Source organism: Scomber japonicus, chromosome 18, assembly GCF_027409825.1.
Source record: "Scomber japonicus isolate fScoJap1 chromosome 18, fScoJap1.pri, whole genome shotgun sequence".
Lineage (NCBI taxonomy): Eukaryota > Metazoa > Chordata > Actinopteri > Scombriformes > Scombridae > Scomber > Scomber japonicus.
In genome coordinates, this window is record NC_070595.1 from 11,951,405 (window position 1) to 11,963,458 (window position 12,054).

Genomic DNA, 12,054 nt, shown 5'->3' on the forward strand with positions numbered 1-12,054 from the left:
AATTCAGATAAATCTAAATGTAAAACAAGTAATGAGAATTATTAGACACAACATTTTCAACTGTTTTCCCATGAAGCACCTTGCACCTCAGTCTGGACAGATTCTAGCTTTCACCTCTACCTCAACCAGCAATACTGAATATTATGCATGATGGCATGATCCACGCTCCTGCTCGGTGCCTCAGGTCAGCTGATCTGCTGCTCCTGGAGGTACCGAGGTCAAAATGGATAGAGCATTTTCTGTTGCTGCTCCTAAATTATGGAACAAGTTTCCTTTAAATATTAGACAAGCCTCCTCACTGTCCATTTTTAAAACTCGTCTTAAAACCCATTTTTATTCCTTGGCTTTCAACCCTATATGACACTCTGCTCCTGTTTTAGTGTTTTATGGTTTGTTTTTAGTTACTGTTTTATTGTTTTTAATTTAGTATTTATTTCCTTTTAATTGTTTTATGTTCCTGTGCTATCTATCTATTAATGTACAGCACTTTGTTTCAGCTGTGGTTGTTTTAAAGTGCTATATAAATAAAGTTGAGTTGAGTTGAGATGTTTGTTATTATGGAATTTAGTCAGTTAATCAGTTCAGGAACCTGTTAAAAATTTGACAATATTAACCTGGTAGATCTCCGAAGTTAGGGTCGGGAGGCAGGTCCTGTTCCACTTCATTCATCTCGGTAACTAGCACAAACACATATACACACACAGAGGGAATACAAAAGGAAGATAGGTCAATTAATGATTCAAGTCATTAATAAAAGAAAAAAGTGAATCATTGTTCTCAAATATATGTAAAGGGATAATGATATTGTGAGAAGTAATTGTAAATGTAAATAAATCTCATGTTATGTGCTAGAAACAAAGACATAATGGGCATAGGCAAATGACAAAAGGTACTGCTTTCATTAAGAGAGAATCAAACAATGACATAGAAAATAATTCAGGTGAAGATGATGTTCTTCAGCATTTTGTAATGTTTCAGTTTGAATTTCATGCCTCAGTGGTTAACTGGATATACAGCTGATCAACATTAGCCACAGGATACCAACCAGTTTCCGAGTTTATCAAAGAAAAAAAAACTTAAGATTGAGCTAATCTATCGGTACATAATACAGTTCAGGAACCTGTAAGACATTTTTGAGATATTAACCTTGTAGATCTTCCAAGTCAGGATAGGGAGGGAGATCCTGTTCCTCTTCCTGCATCTTGGTACCTAACACACAGAAGGAATGAAAAAGGAAGTTAGGTCGATTAATCTTAAGTATAGTTTAGTTTCTTACGCTTATGTTGAGTCACTCTGTGTGTGTGTGTGTGTGTGTGTGCGTGTGCGTTTTTCTGTTTGTAGTTTATGTCTGTGGGGTGAATGACTGGTTCTTGTATGCCCAGAAGACTGTTTGATTGATATTAGCTATGTGTTGTTGTTCAGAGTTGGTGGCTAGAACGTCACATGATAACTTTATGTACAATGAACAATGTAACAATGTAAAATGTCCATCACAATATCCTAGAGTCCAAGGTGACTTGATGAAATGCCAGCTGTATTGTACTTTGCACCAATGACGAATGGTGCAAAGTTGTTTGCAGATGACACAACTTTTTTTTTGTACAGGTGATGATTTCAAAAGTCTTGCAAAACAAAAGGAAATGGTGAAATTGAAAAAATGGTTTGATGAAAATAAGTTGTCTCTAAATTTGAACAAAACTAAGCTCATGATTTTTGGCCATCAACGAAGGGAGGCGAATATATTTGCAGATATATGTGCAATATATATATTTTGCACAAACAACTTTAAAGCAGATGTGTATTTCTGTTGCTGGGGTTAAGATTGATTTAAAGGGTTGCTTGAATATATTATATTATATCTTTTTTTTTTCTTGTGATGTTAATGCTGTATTGAGTAACTGTAATCGGGCAGACCATCTGTAGAAACAGATAGTCTGCCTGATTACAGTTACTCAACAGTAGAAATGGTTTATTTTGTCTTGAGGGAGGGGGCAGGTAAAATAAGATTTTCTTCTTTCTGCTCCTTTTTGGTCATGGAATATGATTCAGATGATAGTTGTGTGTTTTTTGTTGTTGTTGATGTTGTATGATTTGAAAATTGCCATGATGGGAACAAATAAAAAAATGAAAAAATAAATAGTGTCGTTACCGATAACAGCATACAGTAAAACCATAACTTCAACTGTCAATTGTACCATCATCTGAATCATACATGTCATTTCAAAACACATCTCCAGCCATCTAGGACCACAACAGGCTTCTTTTAACCACCTCAAGGGACTTTAGAGTTATCTTAAATGTAAGAGAAAGTCAAAGATTTCATTTTAAGCAGTTTTATATAGAGGAGGATTCTAAGATTCTAATGTATTAATGTATTAGTTTAATTGTATTAGTCTTTCAAAAGTGCAGAGCTACAGCATGTGGCGTACATGTGGCTATTGTTTTTAAAAGGAAGTATGAGTGGACAAACAAGTGCTGATAGTATGTGTGTGTGTGTGTGTGTGTGTGTGTGTGTGTGTGTGCGTGCGTGTGTGTGTGTGTAAAAGAAAGAAAGAAATAATTCTTACCCATTAACATGACATTAAACTATGCATCACACCCATTACAGACCATGCAGTTCATACAGTGCAATACATGTTGGGATGAAAGAAGCAGGCAGAAGCTTTAGTAGCATGCAATTTACATAATCAACTGATCCTTATCTAAAACCGGTTTATATTATGTAACACATGTTACATTATATACTTGGTATTTTAACTAGGCTGCTTGTTTTGGTTATCTCTATCTTCTTTCTCTCCGTGAATTTAAATTAAAGGGGCACTTCAACCCTAACCCTACCCCTAACCCTACCAGCATAAAACACCAAATGACATCAATTGAGCTGCATTGGCAGTAATGTAGAGGCCAGTGTTTTTGAAAGAAAGAAGAATTTTCTGGTTCTGTTGCATTAATTTTGATCCTTTTCTTTTTTTTTCAAACTGTCCTTAATGAGTCCGACAATATTATGAGTAAAATCCTGAATCAGAGGACTACTCTTTTAAAGCCAATCTTACATAGCCCATGAAGCCTCCTCAAAGCATTGTGAGTCAGTGATTAACACATTCACCTCATCCTACTGTGTTTGTAGTTGCTTGTTGTATTGAAAGGTGCAATGCGCAGTGTCTGTTGCTTTTCACCTGGTGTTCACTAGGTAACAGTCCAGCTCTCTAGACAGAAACAATACTGTGTCATTTTTCAACATCAAAACAAGTCTCTATGACAAAACTGAAAAGACAGTTTTAGTTTCTGTTAGAGTCCCCTTAAGACACACGGCTTTCCTTGTTATATTTTGAGTGCATCCTGATACACACCCTTGTTTTTGTGCAATCAAGTTCAAACTGCCCTGCTAACCAACAGGCCTTGTCATCTGAATGACTTATGGGTATAATAAACCACAACACTGTCTGATGATGATCAAGTTAATCTGGGCTACTGGCAGTTAAACAAAACAACAACTTTACTGGCAGGTAGACAGTTCCTCTGTTTTTCAATTCAGTCCAATTTAATACAACTTTATTCATCCCCGTAAGGGTAATTGTATGCAGTAGTCACAACGCTAAACACAATGAGTAGCTACAAAATTAAGACAAACTTAACCTTGTGAAATAAAATAAAAACATTAATAAGTAACAGTATCTAAACAATGATCTAAAAGATGAAGAAAGTAATTAGGTTGTAAAAGCACAAGAACCGAGACACAGAAAGGTTGGGCAGCAAGATAAAAAAGGAATAAAAGAATGATTGATGTTAAAGGGAGGTGGGTGGTGATACCTTAAGATATCCTAATAGGAATTCACCTGCTTACGTAGGTTCACTATGCTCATTGATTTCCTCACAATTTGTTAGCTACAAAAGGAACTATGATCCCTCTCTTTAACTCCAATAATCTTTCAACAGAACTTCACAGTAGGGGAGATCAGGTACGGTTGTAACACTTTTAGCAATTTTCCCAATAAATCAGAAACCGTTTACACTGGAACAGCCAATTTGCTATATTAAAAACTTTGTTTTTAATATAGCAACTTTGTTTTTAATATAGCAACTACAGAAACAATGTATGAAAGTGCTTTTAAGAAATATATTCAGGTTGCAAAATGCATCTAAAAACAGTGACTCCAATGTTACAACCGTAACAGTGGAGCACAAACATAATATATAATTAGAACAGAATACCTGTAACAGCACACGGCATGGCTGGAATACATAAGGGGGATTGGGGTGGGGGGCTTGGTAGTCCATATTAGACCACATTTGCATTTCACTACACATTCTTTGTGTGTGACAAACATGAACAGAACATGTCCTCAAAAAATGTTAACCAGGCAACATGGTTGGGTGGACTTTGTGGTCTGTCTGTCTTCCTCTTTCTGATATTTGGCATGCTGTAAGCAAACAAGTGTTTACACTGACTATTATCATGCAACTGATTATCATCTCTTAACAACTTTTTAATAATTCATGCATTGTGAATGGAAGCCAGCAACATGGAGCTATGCTTCTGACGCCTGACACTTGTCGCTGCATGTGTACAAATAAGCCAGCCTAAGCTAGTAATAATAAGTATTAAGACACAGTGAAGCATCAACCAATCACATTTCACCATTCCCATTTGGCTAGCTGTGGTGATGTTATTTAGTTAGCTGATGTTATGCTAGCTAAGGTTAGCTTTTGTGCATCAAAAAGTGAGAACACAGCATGACACAGGGACAGTTGTAATAAGGCGTTACAACTGTCCCTGTGCCACCAGTCATGTTTCTCCCTCATGCTATAGAGCTTGACTGCTGACTAGACACATGTTAACCATTACTATTTTTAGCTTACAAAACAGTGAATTCAGTAAAAACTGTTTGAATTCTTAGATATTTGATCTCATGACAGTATCCAAAAAATACATCTGATAGAAAAATCTAAATTCTTATCTCAAAAACACACTTTTGTAGATAAATTCTCCTGAGTGCTGCAGATTTGGCTCCTTTTTTGAGGACAAGAAGACAATCTAACCGAGCATATGCACAGTGAGTGTCATCACTCTAGCTTGTTTCTGATTTGAGCAATTTGAAGTGTTACAATCGTCCCATGTTACAACTGCACCTGGTCTCCCCTACTTTTCAAGCTTTTTCTGTCTGTTGCTTTTAGACTGTAAAACCAGCAAGTAAAAGAAAAATCAACTCTGAAGAAAAGATGTAAAAAAGAACAACTGAAGTGACCACATGGGATAATTTACATATTTTTGGAATGTAACTTTTGCTTTTAGCTATCCTAAACAATTACATAATATGCATCCACAAATGCCAGCTGGTCCTGAACCTTTTTTTAATTTTAAATGCTTCAGAAATGTGGTAATACTGTCTAGACTTGTTACTGCACAATATTGCACTCAGAAACAAGAGACCGTCTTACAGGTGCAGTGTGTAGCATTTAATGGCATCGTGTGGTGAGTTTGCCGATTGCACCAAACTGAGTTATCCCCTAACTTCTCTCTCAGTCAAAAAATCCATACCACCAAACTCTTCAGGGGATCGGCCTTCTAACCTTTAAAATGCCATTTGCCACAACCTGAAACCTCAAAAGATCACAAACACTTCTGTGCACATATATGGAGCTGTCCGGTTTGTGCAAGTATAAACAATGAACCCCTACCACAAACACCCATAATATCACACCCCCTAAATACAACCCATCAGTACTCTGACAGTGAGCATGCAGACTCTCTGCAATTGAAGACCTATAAAATTTGAATGTGTACTTTTACACTACCAAAGAGATGGTTTCCTGATACGCAGAGCCCATTGTGTGCACTTACTGTATAGTTTTAGATAATACACCAGTTGCTCGTGCTATTTTAACAATTGAGAGAAAACCCCTTTACAGAGCATTTATGATCAAGTGCACCTGCCCTCAAGTGCATACAGTTTATTTCAAGAAATGCCAGTGTGGGACACTTGCTGCTTATTTACAGGCTTAAACTATGAGGAACTAGTCGACTTCAGCAACATACTCTGCTCTGGCACTAAATCAAAATGGCCAAACACACTTGACACATCTAATGGAACACATTAGACCACAGAGAAAGGTAAAAAAAACAAACAAACAACGAAGCAAAAGAGCAAAGACATTATATATTGCTAAATCTCAATTAAGACTGTGACATTCATTGTTTCTGCTACATGCGCTCACACAGTCCAGCACACACCCACTCTGAACGTTCATGCTTTCATTTATTGTTCCCAAAACACGCACTGATTCTTTCACTTAGTTCTCTAAAATTCATCCCAAATACTCTGTGTTCATTTCATCTTCCCCCAACAACAACCTCTTGTCTCAGTTATTCACGCAAAAAAAAAAAAAAATCAACTTTGAACGTGACGATGGGGGGTTCGCACGCACCACTGTAAGACCCTTATCATGCGTAATGGAGTTTACACACTGGGATGGCTGAACTTTTGGAGCGAAAACTCATACAAAACATAACAGTTAATAAAAGCAAATAATCCTTTCCAACAGATAGTATTTTTTAAGGATGGATTACGGTTATTTGAAGGGGGACAAATATAAACCTGACGCAAATAATTTTAATTTTTAATAAAAATAAAATGAATAAAATAAAAAGCATAGATAATACTTCTATCACGGTATACTTCAATGTAGCAATCACACACATATATATATAATTATATATTTACATCAAACCAGTTGAGACTTAGGGAAAATCCCGAACTTTTTTGTTGCCTTGCTTGGACTGCGCAGTTTGGATAAACGCCCCATGAGCACTGGGATAACATTTACCTGATGGAGGCCTCCCTGGATGATGTTCTCTGTCTCCGGCTGGTCGGTTGGACTCCTGCTGTATATTTCCCGCGTGATAAACTTCAAGCCACGGTAAATTTAATCAACAACTACATCCTATGATACACCACACCACTAGGCAGTGTACGCTACCAGCTCTGAGATTAAACTGGTGTGTTTACTTTCACTTTGGTAAAATTAGGTACCACTGGGTACAATGGAACTCAAGATGGCGAGATTTGGTGTGGCAGTTTGTTTCTGAATAGGCTGCATTACAGTTTCAGTTTTGGTCTTCATCTACTAATTACATAATCAAAAAACATTTTTAAATAATCTCAGAGCCTTAAATGAAGATCAGTAATTACTCACTAACTCTCTGCTGGTAAAATGACACACATGGGTTGTAGGCTAGAGAGCACATTGAACACCTTCAATGTGCATACAGTATGTCAGAATTGTTTTCAGTCAAAAAGTGGGTTAAGTACAGAATGCAGCTGCTAGAATCTAAACTGCAGCAAAAAGCCCTTGCACCTGTCTTGATACTGTAACTTCTCTGTGTATTCTATGCTGGTAATTTCCCTTTACCCCACTGCCTCCAGAAGTGTAGCAGATGTTGCCAACGCATGTCTCTTATAGCTGAGGTTGAGACCAGTCTCGGGGGGGGGGGGGGGGGGGGGGGGGGCAACTAAAAGCAATTACTGTGGTGAAGCTGCCTTCTGTACTCATAGGAAGCATGATGGGACAGCCATCTCATAACTCAAAAGTCCTCTTAGTTGAGGGATCAGTTATTATTTTACTCTCAATAATTTAATGATGTCAGTATTCTTATTATGATTATTTAGTGGTCAGTTACAGGTCAGATCCTGACACTTCCCCTCTTTTCTCCCATTTTCTCTTTTTCTTTTCCATTTATGAGTACTGAGCTATCCCCAATTACATGCAAAAGCCTCATATGTTCATCTTTTGCTCTTTGTGCATTGTGCAAGCGAGGTGCTTTCACCTGTCTTAATAATGTTTCTGTTTGGGTCTCTTTTGATGCTCTTTTTCCACTGCACTTGCCATGGATAGAGGTTTTTTTTAATTCCATCATTTACTTGATTTCCTTTACTGTAGCTGTATAAGTACTTTATGCATTTCATATTATGTACAGTTATTATGTTACAACTACTTATGAGTTACATAAAGATCTTTTTAGGTATCAGTGAAAAGTATTTCCACACTGATGGACTAATGCTTGTTGGTCAGTGTTCTCTATTTTTAACTTTGAAATGATAAGAAGTTATACTACTTGCATTGCTTGAATTGTGGTTTCTCCCTCTGTGAACTTATACACACTATACACCACCGGCTTAGTATGGACACGAATGTGGTGAGACTTGGTATGGTGGAAAGTACCTGCTTTACCTGCTCATCAGTGCTAATTAGATGAATACACTCACACACAGGTTGGTTTTAGGGATACTTTGGGGAAATTACATAGACTTACATTCATTTCATACATACTCTAAACCAGTGGTCTCCAACCCTGCTGCTGAAGAGCGACTGGTGTTTTAGGTATCTCCCCACTCTAACGCACTTGCTTCTAATGAACTCGTTATCAAGCCTGCTGACAACTGCTTCAGCTGCTTGATAATGAGTTCATTATTAGAATCAGGTGTGTTAGAATGGGGTGATACCTAAAACATGCAGGTCATGTAAGCCTAACCTTAACAAAAAAATCAGTGTTTAACCAACTGGCATTTGTCTCCTTTTGACAGGCCGACCGCAATTAACTGGTGATTCAACACAAAAAATTCAAAACAATGTGTGTGTGTGTGGGTACATGTTGTACACACAAACACATACTTTAAACCAGTTCCAGTATCATTTCAGCTGGTGATTCAACACTTGAAAACACACATACGGGCACACACACACACACACTCACACAGCAAAGGCAGGAAACAGTTATCACACTTCTTTTTATAGCCGATTGAAGGATTCTGATTTTTTTCTTTCCTTGTGAGAAAAATCCCAATTTGTAGGGTTCCACAATGTGGCACATCAGAACAAAACTGTTAAGATTGCTGTCATTTTTAGGCAGGAAAAAACATTATCTGACCTGCAGGGAAATACATGCAAATCTTAGATAAAACTTCAACTAATAAACATAGACACTATTGCATGGTTAGACAGAAATCACAATAACCTGTACTGATATATGTGCAGATGTCACACTCTGCCCTTGTAGGTGAGTGCTATCACAGTTATCTTGACAGAAACAAACTATTTTTTGAGCCAAGCATTCCTTTCTGGTCTCCAAACTTTGTGTTATGTACACTGATAGCAAGTTTCCCACACTAGAGAATACATTGTATTTTTGATGTTCAGTTTTTTCACAAGCTTTAACTGAGTCTAGCAGGGCAGGCTGGCAGAGCAGTGAGATGGACATCAATCTTTGGAATATCCTCCAGGATACAAACAGGAAATAAAGCCCTTCTCTGAGTAATTAGGGTTAATTAGTGTGTTATAAGACATAATAGACTGTAGCTTTGGGAAGAAACTATCCAAACTAGTTGGAGACAAAATTCTTTGCATGGCTAATGTTTTGGGAATGACTCAAAACGAAATTGAAAGTAGGACACACACTAATAACCAAACCCTGTCCTGGTATTAACTGAATAAGACTGTCTGACTTGACTTGTAAAGCACTTGAAGGCACAAAATATTGGCAGGTGACAGAGATGACTTTCATTCTTTACTTTTCATTGGAAATCAAGAAAAGGCGTTCTCAACTTACCCCAGTGTGAATCCACCCACTCCTTATCCTCATTTTCATATTCGTCTGCTGCACAGGCCTCAACAGGTGATGCATTTAATGCTGTGTCAGTTGTTTCACTAATATCGAAATGATCCGTGTTCAATCCAGTTGCCGCTACATTGTCATACATTGAGAAACAGTGGCTTTTTAATGAGTCAGTGGCTCCCTCTGTATCGAATGTCAAGCTTGTGTTTGTAGTCTTGACCTCCATACACTCATAGCTGTCAGTGTACAAGTCTAGCATCTGGCAGGCGACTGCAAGCTCTGTTTGTTCTTCCATATCAGAAACAAGACATGGTGCATCACTCACTCTATTTGTATTTGCTGAACAACTAGTAGTCATACATGGAAGCAGGGGAAGTAACATTCTCTCTCCTCGGTCCCAGTGCTGCCACAGAGGCACTGCTATTCGCCTGGCTGCCTCCTCTATCTGCTCCAACCACTCCTTCTCATCCTCTGAATTCGACTCATCTACTCTTTCATTATCACTTCCACATACAATCCTGTGACTGGTGTAGTGTTCGTCCATCACTGGCCCTCTTGATGACATCCAGTGGCTCAACTCCTGTATCAGTTTAGGGTTATGTCCTTGGCTCACAGGACCATAGAGTGGATGAAGGTTTGGCTTGGACCATGTACTGTTATGTTCAACCTCTGATCTCATCTGGTCGTGGATAGTGATGGTAGATTCTCTTGACGTTGATAAACCGTATTTCGTCACCTGACTCCATTGATCTTGATGCCTGTGAGCGATGGATCCTTGAGAATGAATTTCCAGCTCGTCAGATCCAGCTGTACATGTTGATTGGCTGTGAACGGTCTCAGGTGCAATCCCCTCAATAAATCGGTGAAGACTTAAGCTTTTTCTGTAGGCGTCTGAGATGATCTGCTCCTCTACTAAACCCTCCAGCATAGCCTGGATCTCAGCAACAGAGGCCCAGGTCAGAGCCAGCCGCACTCCGCCCAGAACCTCCTCGAACTGGGCCATGATGACAACTTCTGCTCCGTGGACATTGATTTAGGGCAAGAAATACATCTATACTGATGATATTTAAAGGGACAGAGATAAAAATGTGTTCTTCCTCATGGAGGTAGGCGTTTGTGTGGTTGAAGGGGAGGTCTGTTTCAGGAGTTGTTTCAGCTTTTTGGTGTGAGGAAGAGATTACATATTTTAGGAAGTGAAGTTCCCAAAAATGCAATCAGTATGATCCTTAGTAATTCGCAATAACATTTTCTTATGGTATTTCATCACTGTTTTTTGTTTGTGTTCAGAATCACACCACACACTATATATAGTATATATATGTATATGTATGTATATATATAGTAATATAGTAATAGTAATATAGCTGTATAAATTTATAAATTTCCCATGACTCAATTTCTAATAGGCCTTCTGTTTGTTGTGTGGGCAACATCCTCACAAAGAGTTTCACTGCTGTCTCATGAAATCCAGTTTGACAAGTCATTCTCTCACTTTTAGGGACTTTTCCATTTGCTTTGAACATATTAGTTCATTTCCTTAAACAAGAAAAAATCCCTGCTGCATTCCATGTTCAGTCAGTTATGGTTTTTAAAATAAATCTCTAGTTTGCAACCACAAACACAATTATTCACACATGAATTAACATGGATATAAAGAACAGTATGGCCTTTAATTAAGTTGTTATAAGTTTCATCGCTGAAAGGGACACATTAGTCTACTGCCTATTTTCAGATCTGGAACTGGTTCAACCACACAATGGTTTAAGATGTTTGTTTTCATGCTTGCTCTGCTGACATTCCCAGCATTCATCATTCTTTATTAGTAATGGTTAGTACCATGACTTTTGCCACACCTTTGCACCACACAGTCAGTGCATGGTATCTATTAAAGTTAGATGATGATGGTAGGGCAAACTGAAGTAATAGTGGACGATGGACAAAACTGCTTACAACTCTTAAATGAAATAATTGAATAATTTCCGACACTAAACACAGTTAAGTGTACTGCAGTTTGTATTTGGTAAGAAAGTTGTATAATGTGTCAGGTTTCCTAACTACAACAAGATAGATGGTAGATATGGTCACTTTTATCTTCAAGTTTTCATCCATCAAAATGGTTGGCCTACATTCTAAGTAATTACCTTGCTGTATATTTGCAACATTTTGCAAACCCAGCAGATTGCAGCCAACATAAACATAAACATAAAATAAAACCTCAGGTCTACGTGGATCTTGCCTTATAACTTGTGAGAATGTGGCTATGGCTGTGGCTGTTCGTTTGTTAGCAGGATGCAGATTCAGTTTCACATGTCTTTTTCAGTTAACACTGGAGGAACCACAGCATTGTTTACCATCAAGTTCAAATGAGGACACACAGACATACACACATATACACTGAAGGCAAGACTTTCAAAAACTGCCCACTTAGAACTCCTTATTATTTT

General features: G+C 37.9%; 1 long non-coding RNA gene across 1 annotated transcript; it reads right to left on the bottom strand.

Moving 5' to 3' along the window:
• Positions 1-636: 636 nt before the first annotated feature.
• LOC128379110 (uncharacterized) lies at positions 637-9,718 on the bottom strand. Its single transcript, XR_008323384.1, has 3 exons — positions 9,605-9,718; positions 1,147-1,209; positions 637-677 (listed from the first exon to the last, which is right to left on the bottom strand). It is a non-coding gene; the product is annotated as an uncharacterized LOC128379110 (long non-coding RNA).
• Between the last annotated feature and the right edge of the window lie 2,336 nt (positions 9,719-12,054).